This window comes from Pseudopodoces humilis, chromosome 10 (assembly GCF_049639895.1).
Source record: "Pseudopodoces humilis isolate 2021_Gansu_Grassland_sample_001 chromosome 10, ASM4963989v1, whole genome shotgun sequence".
Taxonomy (NCBI): domain Eukaryota; kingdom Metazoa; phylum Chordata; class Aves; order Passeriformes; family Paridae; genus Pseudopodoces; species Pseudopodoces humilis.
Genome location: NC_142209.1, coordinates 4,952,432 through 4,966,583, shown reverse-complemented (window position 1 = coordinate 4,966,583; position 14,152 = coordinate 4,952,432).

Below are 14,152 nucleotides of genomic sequence, written 5' to 3'. Positions count from 1 at the left end.
AGGCATTGGAGGGGTAAAATTGGTAGAAGTCTCTAAGAGCATTGTTCAGATTGAAGGCCCAGACAGAAGATTAGCTAGAGTCCATCTGTTTGCCACCGACTACAAGTGCCCCCTGTGGGGAAGAGACACCATGTCCCAGTGGAGAGTCAAACTAACTATTCCTGAAACCCCCCAGGATTTTTAGAAGCGGCCACTGTTGAGCGCCCCACCCAAAAATTCACGTGGCTGGATGATAATCCAGTCTGGGTAAGTAAGTGGCCACTTATTGAGAGACCGCCACCTATTCACCACTCTTCACAGAAGTAAATGTGAACACCGTTTATTTCTATTATTAACACACCTTTTATAGGGTTCTACAGGGTCCGCAGGCTAACCAAATTACTATTGGCTAATACACACAGGTTTACATTCTTTCTCTTATACACAAGGATATTGTTTTGCTTTACTCTCTCTTCTGCAGGAAGGTTTCAAGGACTTTAGCCTTTAATATCACGACTTATTTCAAAGGCTGGTTTGTGCATACAGGCCTTTACTAATATATAAAATATATCAACAGCCACTCAGTAAAGAAAAGCTTGGGGAACTCGAAGAGCTTGTGGAGGAACAATTAGCCAAAGGCCAGACAGTAGAAACAACTAACACTTGGAATTCGCTGGTCTTTGTAATAAAGAAGCCAGGGAAGAACAAGTGGCACCTCCTTCAGGGCCTCAGGGAATTAAGCAAAGTAATTAAGGACATGGGGTCACTCGAACCTGGGATGCCTGTGGAGGAAGCCCAGTCCTCTGACAGGCATCCTCCTGTCATCCAGAAGATCTGCCCCCTAAGATAAGACAAAACCTCCTAGTCATGGTGACTAAGTTGTGGACCCTTTCCTGCTTTGGGACCTCAGTCCCAAATAAAATGAGTATTAAATTACTTGTGCTTGTATGTATTTATACCCACACAAATAAATGTTATTGTACTTCTCTGTTTTACTTCAGCACCTTGACAGTCCCATATGAGATCAAATCTTGTTGAGCTTGCTCCTTTGTGAACAAACAATGTGAGGCTTCCCCAGTACAGGTTTAAAATAAAATTTTGCAAGATAGACCTGGGGAAAACAGCTACACTGATTTGCTGCACATAAAGGTCATGGCCAGAATTAGAACACAGTGTGTTACAGAAATACCTGAAATGATACTTCCTGCTTGCAAGATCATTGTGCTTTAGTGGACAGTGGTGCTCTTGAGCATCTGTTTTATTTTTCCAGTTATCCCTCAAGGAGAAAAACAACATAGGAAATTGTACTTATAAATAAGGCAGTTATTCCAAAGTACTGCCATAAATTGTCATCTTAATGTTATTTCATGTTTAATATTGTTACATTCTTTTCCAGCTCTACTTTTTTGTTCACTTTCTGAAAAAACCAGAGGCATGGGGTAAAGACAGGCAAGTGTGGGTAAAATAATTAGTAACCCAAAGAAAGAATCTTTGATGAATGTAAGAGGAAAATGTAAATATAAATCTTGTTCTTGTAGGCGACTTCAACCTGCCAGACATCTGCTGAGAACTTCATACAGCAGAAAAGAGGCAATCCAGGGAATTTTTAGAGTGCAAAGAGGAAAGTTTTTGTTGCAGCTGGTGGGTGAACCAACCAGGAGAGGGGCTATGTTAGATCTGTTGTTTGCAAATGGAGATGTGGTGGTTGGAGGCCGCTTGGGGCATAGTGATCATGAAATGATAGAGTTCTCAATATTTGGTGAAATCAGGAGGAACATCAATAAGACTTTAACATTAGACTTCCAGAGGGCAGACTGTCACCCTGAAAACTCAGCTTCTGAGCTTGCTAACATAGTTTTCTAAGGACTTTCCCAGGACAGTAACTGTAAACATAGATATGTGTACATTCTTTCTGTTACACATCTTGTGATGGGCATCTCTCATGGCCAGTGCAGTGAGAAAGTGTTATCCTGACCATCCAATCCCTGGCCGTGGTTGGAAGCCTATAAATCCTGGGAGGAAAAATAAACTCTGCTCTTTCTTTCACCACACCTTGACCTGTGTCCATGTGATCTATTCATCTTCAGTGGTAACATCTGGTGGACCCCGCCGTGTCTTGCACATGTGTTACAGGGTACTGTCTAGCCTGTGGCTATGGATGGTTTTGGGCTTTCTCTTACTGAAGGCCTGGTTATGGAACTATGGCGTGCGGTGTCTGTTCAGAGAGGGATTGATGTTTTGTGTGCTGACTTTCAGCGATTGTGTGAGTATGGGAGAATTGAGGGGTTTTTCCCTGTGGTTGAAGCGATTTTTTCGCAGTCAGCTTGGGACGCTTTAGGCGATTCCCTGATCGAGTCTCTGCTGGTTGGTTATGAGCCCCGGTTGCTCTGGCTGCCCGGGATCTGGTGAAGGTGCGGCGGTGTTCTGAGGTCGGGTCCCGAGGTCGGCTCCCCTGGGATTGCCAGGGCACCCGGCGGGTTGAACGGGGGCGCCGCAGGCCCGGTGGGTGTAACGCCACCTCGGCCGGCGCCCCGGCGGTGTAGGCCTGGGGCGGGGTTGAATCCCTGCCAGCAGGCTGTCAGGGGCGCCGTGGACCCGGCGGGTGTATCGCTGCCTTGATCGGCGCCCCGGCGGTGGAAGCCCGGGGCGGGGTCGCCTCCTTCGTGTACCCTCCCAGCACAGACTGATGGGGGGGGGCTTGAACGGGGGGCCACGCCGGCCCTGCGGGATGCCTCAGGGTCCATCCCATGTCCCTGCTGCGGCTGGGCCGTGCCCTGCCCTGCGGCGGGGGATGGGCCGGGCCCGGGCCCCGTGCCGGATTCGTGGGGTGTGGGGGCGGGTGCTGTGAACGCCGGGCTGGGTTCTGCCGGCCCCATGCTGCCGGATTCCCATCCTGTGAGCCCAGGTTGTTCCCTGGCAGCAGAGCAGGACGTTGCCACGGCTTCGCAGGCTGTGCCTCTACCAGCACCCCGGTTCCCCCCCGCGCCGGGAGCGGGCTGTGCCAAGCTGCCTCCAAACCCCCCTGCCTCGGGTTCCCAGGCATCACCCGAGCCTGCGGCTGGAGCCGGCCCTCCCCTGTCACCTCCTGTGGCTGTGGCAGACCAAGGTCCTCAGCTGTTTACCATTGGCTCCGGTGGTGCTGCCACAGGGGCAAAGCCGGTGGCCTTGACGGGCCAGGGGTCCCAGGCTGCTGGAACTTCTTCGGTTGGCCTGTGGACCTTGTCCTCTTGTAAGATGACTGTGCAGCTGAGCGTATCAGGCATTCCATGTGCTTCTGAATGCTTTGGTCCAGTGGGTGAGGGCATGAGTGCTCTTCTTGTGGTGGTTGAATACCACTGCTCAGTGTTGTAGTGCATCTAAAAATCTTGGTACCTCCCAAGGGTAAAACTCACCTCTGGTTTGTGTAATGTGAATTCCTACCTGAAAACCTTCTTTCCCTTCCCCCTTCCCATTGGCTGTGACCTCCCTGCATCCCCTAATCACCCCTGCCCCCTGGTATAAGAGATGAGACCCAGAGCATTTCGGTCTCTTCTCTTGCCCCGGATGGACGACAATAAACCCGGGATTATTCCAGCAAGTTTGAGCCTCCTGTGTCTAGATACTTTGAGTCCGTGTTGTATCCACTCCAGGACCCCCTCAGCCGCCTGTGCCTTGAGACGAGCAGGCTCTCACCACGGGGGGTGGAACAAAGGGGTCCCATCGGGGAGAAGGATTACAACAGAGTGGCGCCCGACCGTAGGGGCTGTACAAGCCCACGTTTAAAGGCTTATTTGAGCCAGGGTGAGCCGTTCTTTGGAGACTTTGGATGCAGTTTAAACAATACAGCAAAAAAAGTTTCTGAAAAGGAGTCGAAAATCCTCCAGCACCAGGGGACCGATTCCAGGGCAATAAGTATCTTTCCACCGCCAGAAAACGACAGAAAAAGGTAAGATTGAACTCCGACACCGGGCTGGGAGGGGTGGAGAGTGAAACAGGCCCCGGGGGACTGCGTTCTGTGTAACTCCTTCCCCGCGGCAGCGCCCCAAGCGTGTGGGGTTCCTCCAGCCGTGGGCAGAGATGGGGTGAGGGGGGAGAGGGAATTCTCCCTGCTGTCTGTAGAGTGTGAGTTTAATTGTAATCCTTTTGGTGCAACTTTGTTTTCTGTGGTAGGGAAAATAGACAGATTGTGTGCAGAGCTGCTGTGACCTCCAAAATGGGAGCCCGGCTCTGCACACAAGAAAGGAGTCATACACAAAAAGTACAGAATTTTTTAAAAACCACAAATGTAAAAATTTCAAAACATAAGATAAAACAGTTTGTATCATATTTGACTCAGCAAAGTAAACAGATCGAATTGTTGAAATTAGATTCAGTAACTGCCTGGGATGAAATTGGAAATTTATTAACCTTAAAAATAGAAAGAGGAGACAAATCGGCCCTGAAATTCCTCCCGGTTTTTCTTTTAATTCGAAAAGAATTAGTTAACAGAGAAATAAAAACGGAAGACAAACGAACACCGCAGTATCCACCTAACTTTCCTAACTTTTCCCCCAAAACCTCTGTTCCCCCAAGGAAAAAGATACCCGAGACAAACAATACAAGTTCTAGTCCGGTGTGTCTCTCTCAGCCACCCAGTCCTGCCTCACAAGCCATCAAGGCTCCCTCCCTATACCCCTGCAGTGTTAAAGAAAATGTATCTTCCTATCCCCACATGGCTGAGAGCCAAGATGGCACTGGCCACGTGTTACCTGGCCACATGGCGAATTCCCCTGTGTATCCCCTTTCTCCCACCCATGATCCCTCCCACCCACCGGTTCCCGCCCCCAACCCTTATCACAACCCCTTTGTTCCCCCTGATGTTCCACCCTGCACCACCCCCCAGCCCTGCCTGGCCCCACCCTATGACCCTGTCCCCCGAGGCTGTAACCCTATCCCCTATCCCTCCGGCCCCTGTCCCGCGGGGAGGAGGTGCAGGGAGGGAGATAGTTACACCCTTTGCTCCTGCAGAGGGGCAGGGGGAGGGGTGTCCCGGCACTGCTGCCTGATGGGGGGGTGCCTGCCTACCGGGCCTGGAGTGGTGGGGCGTGGGCCCTCTCCCGGCTCCTACGGGGGTGGGGCTGGGTCTCTCCACAAGCCCGGTGAGGGAATGGGAACCCCGGGGCCTGGCGTGAGGGGGGGCCGCCCCCTGCCCGGCTCCTGCGGGGGAACAGGCACCCCGGAGCCCGGCGTGGGGGTGTGCGGAACCCCGGGACCCGGCGTTGGGGTGTGCGGACCCCCGGGGCCCGGCGTGGGGGGGGGCACCCCCCCGCCCCAGCTCCTGCGGGGGCGGAGCAGGGGGCTGGGCCAAGTGGGGGGTGAGGGGCGGAGCCCCTCCCAGTTCCCACGGTCCGGGGGGCGGGCCCGGGAGTGAGCAGGGAGGTGAGGTTGCCTCACCACATTCCGAAGGCCGGTGTGGTTGTGCTGCTGCAATATGCCCTGATGGCCCCGGGGGACGCCCCGGGGGATTGAAGGGTGGATCCTCTCAGCCTGCCCCCACTGTAGAGCCACATGGTGCCCCTGGAGGGTGGGGGAATGCAAGCCTTCCCGATATCCAGGCAGGACAAGCCTCTCCCCCCTGCCGGTTCAATGCAACTCCCGGGAATGGAGAACAAAATAGTTGTGACTCAGCCTTTTTCCCTACTGCTGCTCCGGTTACTTTTACTGGAACAAGACCACAGAATCGTACTTAAAAACCGTTTTCATACCAAGACAAAAAGGAAATTTGCAAAGTACAAAGAGAATTTGGTCATAATAGTGAAATATTTAAAAGCATTGTTAAAACAACACTAACCTCAAATGATTTAGTTCCTACAGATATTAAAGATCTGTTTAGATGTTTGCTTACACCATCCGAATTTGAATTATGGGAAAACACATGGAAACGATTTCTGAAAAACATACTGGTGGAATCACTAAAAACTAATCACCAATATGTAGATTTATTAAATAATCCTATTACTTTAGAGCATTTATGTGGTGAAGGAGTATGGGAAAAACCTGAGGACCAAACCAGAGCATTGCCAAAGGCTGTGATAGATAAAATCACTACAGCTGCAGAAAAGGCTTTCACCCAGCTACCTACAGCTGACGCTAAGGGCAGTTATATTAATGTAAAACAAATGCCCTCAGAAGGATTCCTGCAATTCTTAGACTGATTAAGAGAACAAGTCTCCCGGCAGGTAGAAGACCCTGTGGTACAGGCAGAGTTAGTCAAGGAACTTGCTCAGAGAAATGCTAATGAATCTTGCCGTAGAATTATTTTAGGTTTACCTATGGATCCCCCTCCGACCCTTGCACAGATGTCAGCAGCCTGTGCAAGGAAAGCAGAGATGTTTTCGCAGGAAAAGAGACCTCCATGGACCACCCCAAGACCTGTTGCTGCAGTTTCATCTGAGACAAGGAGTGAACAGATGACATCTGACCAGCAACAGCGAATTTGTTTCCACTGCAGAAAACCGGGACACTTTGCTAAAAACTGTCCTTTAAAACAACAGAAACACACGAATACCAGCTTGCCAAAAAACTTACATCACAGCGCTTATCCACTCAGCGTGCAGACATAAATGAAGTGGAAATGAATCTCTGTCCTTTAATAAAAAGGGGGGAGGGGGGTGAAAAACTGCAAAAATATAATTGTGAAAATCGTTTGCCTAATAAGGTCTGGCAACCGCAAAAGCGATTCAGACTTGTAACTTCTAAAGCCTTTTGTTTCAGATCTGACCGCTGGACTGTTGTGGGAGTAGATTTGCAGGATAATTCACAAGACCTGGCTGGACTGGATAGTAGGTATTTTGTTATTGGAGACACAGCACACACACCAATAGAGATTGAGGTGGCTCCCATGACAATCACGGGAGACCTAACACACATCATTCTCTTAGCTAGGTGCCCCCAACCACCTTTCTATGTAGATAAAGGGCAAGTAATAGCCCAGGTAATCCCTGTTCCAACAGAAGTCCCAGTAGATGACAAAGCACCGGGAGTCTACTGGGCAGAAGTAGTGGGTGAAAACAAGCCCATTATGGGATGCAATTTAATACATAAATCAGAACATCTCCATGTGGAAGGGTTAATTGACACTGGGGCAGACGTGACCATCATACCGGAAAAAGTGTGGCCCTCACATTGGGACCTACAACCAGTGGCAGGGAAAATACAGGGTGTTGGAGGAATGAAACTGGCAAAAATTGCTAGAGATATCATCCAGATCGAAGGTCCGGACGGTAGGATAGCTAGTGTCCGACCTTTTGTTATTGACTACAAGTGCCCCTTGTGGGGGAGAGATACCATGTCGCAGTGGGGGGTAAAACTAACAATCCCTGAGACACCTCAGGATTTTTGATAGAGGCCACTGTAGAGCGTCCTGTCCAAAAATTATCTTGGCTAGATAATGATCCAATTTGGGTGAACCAGTGGCCTCTCAGCAAACAAAAACTTGGGGCGCTAGAAAAATTAGTGGAAGAAGAATTGGCTAAAGGACACATAGTAGAAACAACCAGCCCTTGGAATTCCCCGGTGTTTGTAATAAAAAAGCCAGGGAAAGATAAATGGCGTCTCCTTCAAGATTTAAGAGAAATAAACAAAAAAATACAGGACATGGGATCTCTCCAAACAGGAATGCCATCTCCAACCATGCTACCGCAAGATTGGCTACTAGCAGTAGTAGATATTAAAGATTGCTTTTTTTCAAATTCCCCTGCATCCAGCTGATGCACCAAGGTTTGCCTTTTCCATCCCTACCATTAACAAGGAAGCTCCAATGAAACGATACCACTGGACAGTTCTACCTCAGGGGATGAAAGCCAGCCCCTTCATCTGCCAGTGGTATGTGGGGTCTTTGCTGTCCTCAGTGCGTGCTGAAAAGAGAGAGGCTATCATTTTGCATTATATGGACGATATTTTAATATGCTGTCCCAATAACAACATACTGAAAGACACCCTTGATCTAGTGGTTAAAGTTTTAACCTCTGCTGGATTCCAATTGCAGGAAGACAAAGTTCAAAGGATGCCACCTTGGAAATACCTGGGCCTGGAAATTACTGCACGGACTGTTGTTCCACAAAAATTGGAAATTATTGGTAATCCTAAAACTCTAGCAGATCTTCATTCTCTATGCGGGTCTCTAAACTGGGTCAGACCATGGCTAGGTCTCACAAATGAGGACCTGAGCCCCCTACTCAATTTATTGAAAGGGGAGAGAGAATTACTGTCTCCCAGGGAGCTGACTCCAGAAGCAAAAACTGTAATAGAAAAAGCACAAAAGGCCTTGACAGAAAGACAGGCACACCGCTTCAAACCGGAGCTGCCTTTCAAATTTATTGTCCTGGGGAAATTGCCACACCTGCATGGGTTAATATTCCAATGGGCTGAGAGGCAGAGAGATTCACTCTTAATCATAGAGTGGGTCTTCCTCTCCCATCAAAGACCCAAAACTATCACCAAGCCACAAGAGCTGATGGCTCAGCTGATTCAAAAGGCCAGGGCAAGGCTGCGGGAACTGGCAGGTTGTGATTTTATGTGTATTCACCTCCCAGTCAGGCTCTCTGGAGAAGGCAAAAACTCCCCTGAGAGACTGACCAAAGAGATGTTTGAGCATCTGCTGCAGAGCAATGCTAACCTCCAGTTAGCTCTGGACAGCTATAGTGGGCAAATTTCAGTTCATGCACCATCACACAAATTGTTTCATGAGGAATTCCATCTCATTCCTCGTGAGAAAAGGAGCTGAAGGCCACTCAAAGCGCTCACAGTGTTCACTGATGCATCTGGGACATCCCACAAGTCGGTGATGACTTGGAGAAATCCACAGACTCAGCTTTGGGAAGCTGATGTTGAGTTTGTGGAGGGGTCACCCCAGATAGCTGAACTAGCTGCGGTCGTGAGAGCCTTTGAGAAATTTTCAGAACCAATTAATTTAGTTACTGACTCAGCCTACGTAGCAGGAGTGGTGTCCAGAGCGGAACAGGCAGTTCTTAAGGACATTGAGAACGAGCATCTCTTTAGATTGCTTTCAAAACTGATTTATTTGGTTTCAAATCGAGAACAACCTTTCTATGTGATGCACATAACATCGCACACCCCGTTGCCAGGTGAAATCGCTGAGGGGAACCGGAAGGCTGATTCCCTTACTGCTGAAAACGTATGTCTCCCAGATGTGTTTCAGCAGGCAAAAATAAGTCACCAGCAATACCATCAAAATGTGCCAGGACTGATTCGTCAGTTCCAGCTGACACGGGATCAGGCTAAAGCCATCGTGGCTACCTGTCCCAATTGTCAGCTCCAGGCAGTGCCATCATTAGGCATCGGGGTTAATCCCCGAGGCCTTAAGAGCTGTGAGGTGTGGCAAACAGATATCACTCACATTCCCCGTTTTGGCCACCTTAAGTAGGTACATGTGAGTATTGATACATACTCAGGAGCGGTGTATGCCTCTGCTCATGCAGGAGAAAAGTCTGTGCATGCTAAACAACACTTAGTGCAGGCCTTTTCCGTATTGGGAATCCCTAAAGAAATTAAAACAGATAATGGCCCAGTGTATAAATCCAAGGAGTTCCTGGGATTTGTCCAGCAGTGGGGAGTGGAACATAAAACTGGCATCCCCCACTCCCCCACAGGTCAGGCTGTAATCGAGCGTACACACCAGACGCTCAAACAAGTCCTAGCCCGGCAAGGTAGTGAAGCAGTGTGGATGTCTCCCCAACAGAAACTCTGTAAAGCTCTGTTTACCATTAACTTCCTAAACTGCTCATTTGAAAACATGAATCCTCCTGTAACTCGGCATTTTAACAGTGGTGATCAGTTTAAATTGTCACAGCATCCACCAGTTTTAATCAGGGACCCTGAAACTTGGCAAACCAAGGGTCCCTATGAACTTGTCACCTGGGGGCGAGGTTATGCGTGTGTATCCACCCCTTCAGGCCCCCGATGGATTCCTCAGAAATGGGTAAAACCTTTTGTTCCAAAGAATCCAGGACCAGCAAGAAGAGAAGAGAAGCAAGTGGCTGTTGCTTCCAAGAGAAGACGCCGCTGAAGAGAGCAAGAAGAAACCTCTCTAGCCTCTGACCTGCATACTGTAACTGTGAATATGTTTTTAAAAAATTTCTGTTTCCTTTTTTTAGAAATAACCTACCTCTTACTCAAATCCATGTTTCTCATTTTTGTATAACAGAAAAGGGTGAGGTGTTGTAGTGCATCTAAAAATCTTGGTACCTCCCAAGGGTAAAACTCACCTCTGGTTTGTGTAATGTGAGTTCCTACCTGAAAACCTTCTTTCCCTTCCCCCTTCCCATTGGCTGTGACCTCCCTGCATCCCCTAATCACCCCTGCCCCCTGGTATAAGAGATGAGACCCAGAGCATTTCGGTCTCTCTCTTGCCCCGGATGGACGACAGACAATAAACCTGGGATTATTCCAGCAAGTTTGAGCCTCCTGTGTCTAGATACTTTGAGTCCGTGTTGTATCCACTCCAGGACCCCCTCGGCCGCCTGTGCCTTGAGACGAGCAGGCTCTCACCACGGGGGGTGGAACAAAGGGGTCCCATCAGGGAGAAGGATTACAACAGCTCAGGGCATCATTGTTCACCTAGGGGATGTTGATTCGAATTTCCTGGGGTGCATATCTGCCATGGGTTCCACACTCACCCCTCCTGTTCCCATCCCTGCGGGATCCGGATTTGCTCACCTTGTGCCTTTTGAGTTTTATGTTTGCAGAGCTGAGAACCAGCTGCAGGGAGATGGTGGCTTCGGGTTCCCTGGACCTGCCTGGGTTCACGGACTGCTGTTCTGACAGCCAGGGATCATCCTGAATGGGTCTGCACCCTGTCCATCCTTGGTGAGATGCTGTCCTAAATTAGCCCCATGGGTTTCTTGACACTGGCACGGACATCACGATTGTCAGGTTTGCTGACGGGCCCTGGAGTGACCTTTCGACCCGATGCTGACACATTCAATGCAAAGAAGAACTTGAGACTGACTCTTTGTTCAGCAGATTCTGTTGTCCTTTCTCATGATAGACTAGTCACCCTCCGTGACTTGATGCAGGAACAGTTGGATCAAAGTGATCTGGAGCCTTTGACCAGTCCCTGGGACATTCCTGTTTTCTGTATCAAGAAGTCTGGGAAATGGAGGTTATTGCAAGACCTCCAGAAAGTTCATGCTATGATGGAAAGCATGGGGATAATGCAGGCTAGCATGCCTTCACCTGCCATGTTTCCTGCTGATTGGCTAGTCCTCATCGTGATCTGAAGGATTGTTTTTTATGATTCCTTTCCATCCCGATGACAGACCGAAATTTGCCTTTCAGGTGCCAGCTATCATTAATGCTGAGCCCACACAGAGATATCAATGGAGATTTGCCATAAGGCTTGTGAAAATTTACCGGCGTTTGCCGATGATATGGAGCTGCAAGTGACTCCAGAAACAACCTCCTTGAAATTATTTGAGGGTCAAAATAATTTTTGGGATTATCAGTCCCACATCTGGAGGTGCAATTATTTTTTTGCATTCAGTGCACACACTGCATGAATGGTGTCCAAATATTAATAGACTTTTACATGGTTGTGTCCCTATATGGGACTGCACACGACACAGCAGTCTCCCTCGTTTGGTCTGTTAAAGGGGGACTCTGATTTTAAAGTCACCTCTGACACTGACCCCACAGGCACAGTAGATGCTGGAGGAGGTTCTGCGAGCAGTTTCTGCTCATCAAGTTTATTACATTAATCTTTCCATTGATGTCGCTGTTTTGTTTTTTAGGTTTTATTTTTTGGAGAGTCATGAGGCTGGATCAGTCCAATTGATAGAATTACAGACTGCTGTCATAGCATTTCATAAGTTTTCCCAAGCACCTTTCAATTTGGCCATGGATTCTGCCTCTGTGACCAAATTGAGAGCCATCCATAAGCAGGTGTTGATGTTGGACATTTGTTTCATTTAATTTTTTGGGGTTTCTGTTGTTTTTCTGTTTTTTTTTGTTTGGTTGGTTTTTGTTTTTTTTGTAATAACGAAAGGGTGAGATATCACCCTGAAATTACAGCCTTCTGATTGTATGGAGTATTGTATTTTCCTGTTATTTATTTTTTGATTGTTTATAATGTTGCTAGTTTCTTTGTTCATTTTTCTTTTTTCTTTTCTTTTTGTTAAACCAAAAAGGGTGAGATGTCACCCTGAAAACTCAGCTTCTGAGCTTGCTAACATAGTTTTCTAAGGACTTTCCCAGGACAGTAACTGTAAACATAGATATGTGTACATTCTTTCTGTTACACGTCTTGTGATGGGCATTTCTCATGGCCAGTGCAGTGAGAAGGTGTTATCCTGACCATCCAATCCCTGGCCGTGGTCAAAAGCCTATAAATCCTGGGAGGAAAAATAAACTCTGCTCTTTCTTTTCACCACACCTTGACCTGTGTCCGCGTGATCTATTCATCTTCAGTGGTAACAGGCAGACTTTGGATTATTTAGGAAGCTTTTTCAGAGAGTTCCTTGGGAAGCAGCCCTTGAAAACAAAGGAGTCCAGGAAAGGTGGCCATGCTTCAAAACAGAGATCTTGAGGGTACAGGAACAGACTGTCCCTGTGTGCCAAAAGATGAGTCGATGAGGCAAACATCCAGCCTGGATGAGTAATGAGGTTTTGAAGGAACTTAGGAATAAAAGAGGATGTATCACCTTTGGAAGAAGGGTCAGGTCTCTCAAGAAGTATTTAATGGGGTTGCTAGGGCATGTAGGAAAAAATATAGGAAGGCGAAAACTCAGTTTAAACTTAATTTGACAACTTTTGTAAAGGATAATAAAAATTGATTTTACAAATATATTCATGGTAAAAGGAAGGGTAAGACCAACCTTTGTTCTTAATTGGATAAGGAAGGGAAGGCAGAAGTGCTTAATGCCTTCTTTGCCTCAGTCTTTAGTAGGAAAGCAACTTGCCTTCGAACAACTGTCCTCCTGGGTTGGTAGATGGTGGCAGGGAGCAGAATGGTCCCCCCGTTATCCAAGAGGAGACAGTCAGAGAACTGCTGAGCGACTTGGATGTTTATAAATCTATGGGAGCAGATGGGATCCATCCCAGGGTGATGAGGGAGCTGGCAGATGAGCTTGTGAAGCCGCTCTCCATCATTTACCAGCAGTCCTGGCTCACTGGTGAGGTTCCAGATGACTGGAAGCTGGACAATGTGACACCCATTCACAAAAAGGAAGGAGGATCCTAGTAATTATAGGCCAGTCAACCTGATTTCAGTACCTGGTAAGGTTATGGAACAGTTTGTATTATACTGAGTGTCATCATGCAGCACTTACAGGATGGCCAGGGTATCAGACCCAGCCAGCATGGGTTTAGGAGGAGTAGGTCATATTGAACTAACCTGATCTCCTTTTATGACCAGGTAACCTGCCTGGTGGATGCTCGGAAGGCTGTGGATGTTGTTTATTTGGACTTCAGCAAGGCCTCTGACACTGTCTCCCACAGTAAACTCCTGAAAAAGCTGCAGCCTATGGCTTGGACAGGAGCACACTTTGCTGGGTTAAGAGCTGGCTGGATGGCCGGGCCCAGAGAGTGGTGGTGAACAGTGCTGCATTGTAGCACTGTATTAGCAGTACGACACGGACTCTTTTGTAGGTTGTACAGGAGAGCAAGTTTTATTATTCCTGATCTTCATTTATAGATAGGTCCAAGAAGGTCCAAGAGGTAAAACTCTCATTGGTCATTAAACCAACACATCACCATCATTGGACAACTGGGGAACACCACCCCTTGACTGTTTCTTGCAAGTAAAAAACAAGGATCTAAACAACACCTGCAAAGGGGGTTGTCCTTATCCAAGGACTGTTTAGACTACTCCTTATGCTTTCACAGGCCAGAGTAAGAACCTTGTCTGACTTAGTTTCACACAGGCTCTGTGCTCCCTGCCTGCTTTCAGCATCCATATTGCATCCAGCTGGCAGCCAGTCACCAGTGGTGTTCCTCAGGGGTCTGTGCTGGGGCCAGTCCTGTTCAATATTTTTATTGATTACATGGATGAAGGTATTGAGTCCTTCATTAGTAAATTTGCAGATGACACTAAGCTGGGACTGTGTGTCGATCTGTTGGAAGGTAGGAGGGCTCTGCAGAGAGATCTGGAACATTTAGATGAATGGATGAAGTCCAATGGGATGAAGTTTACTAAGCC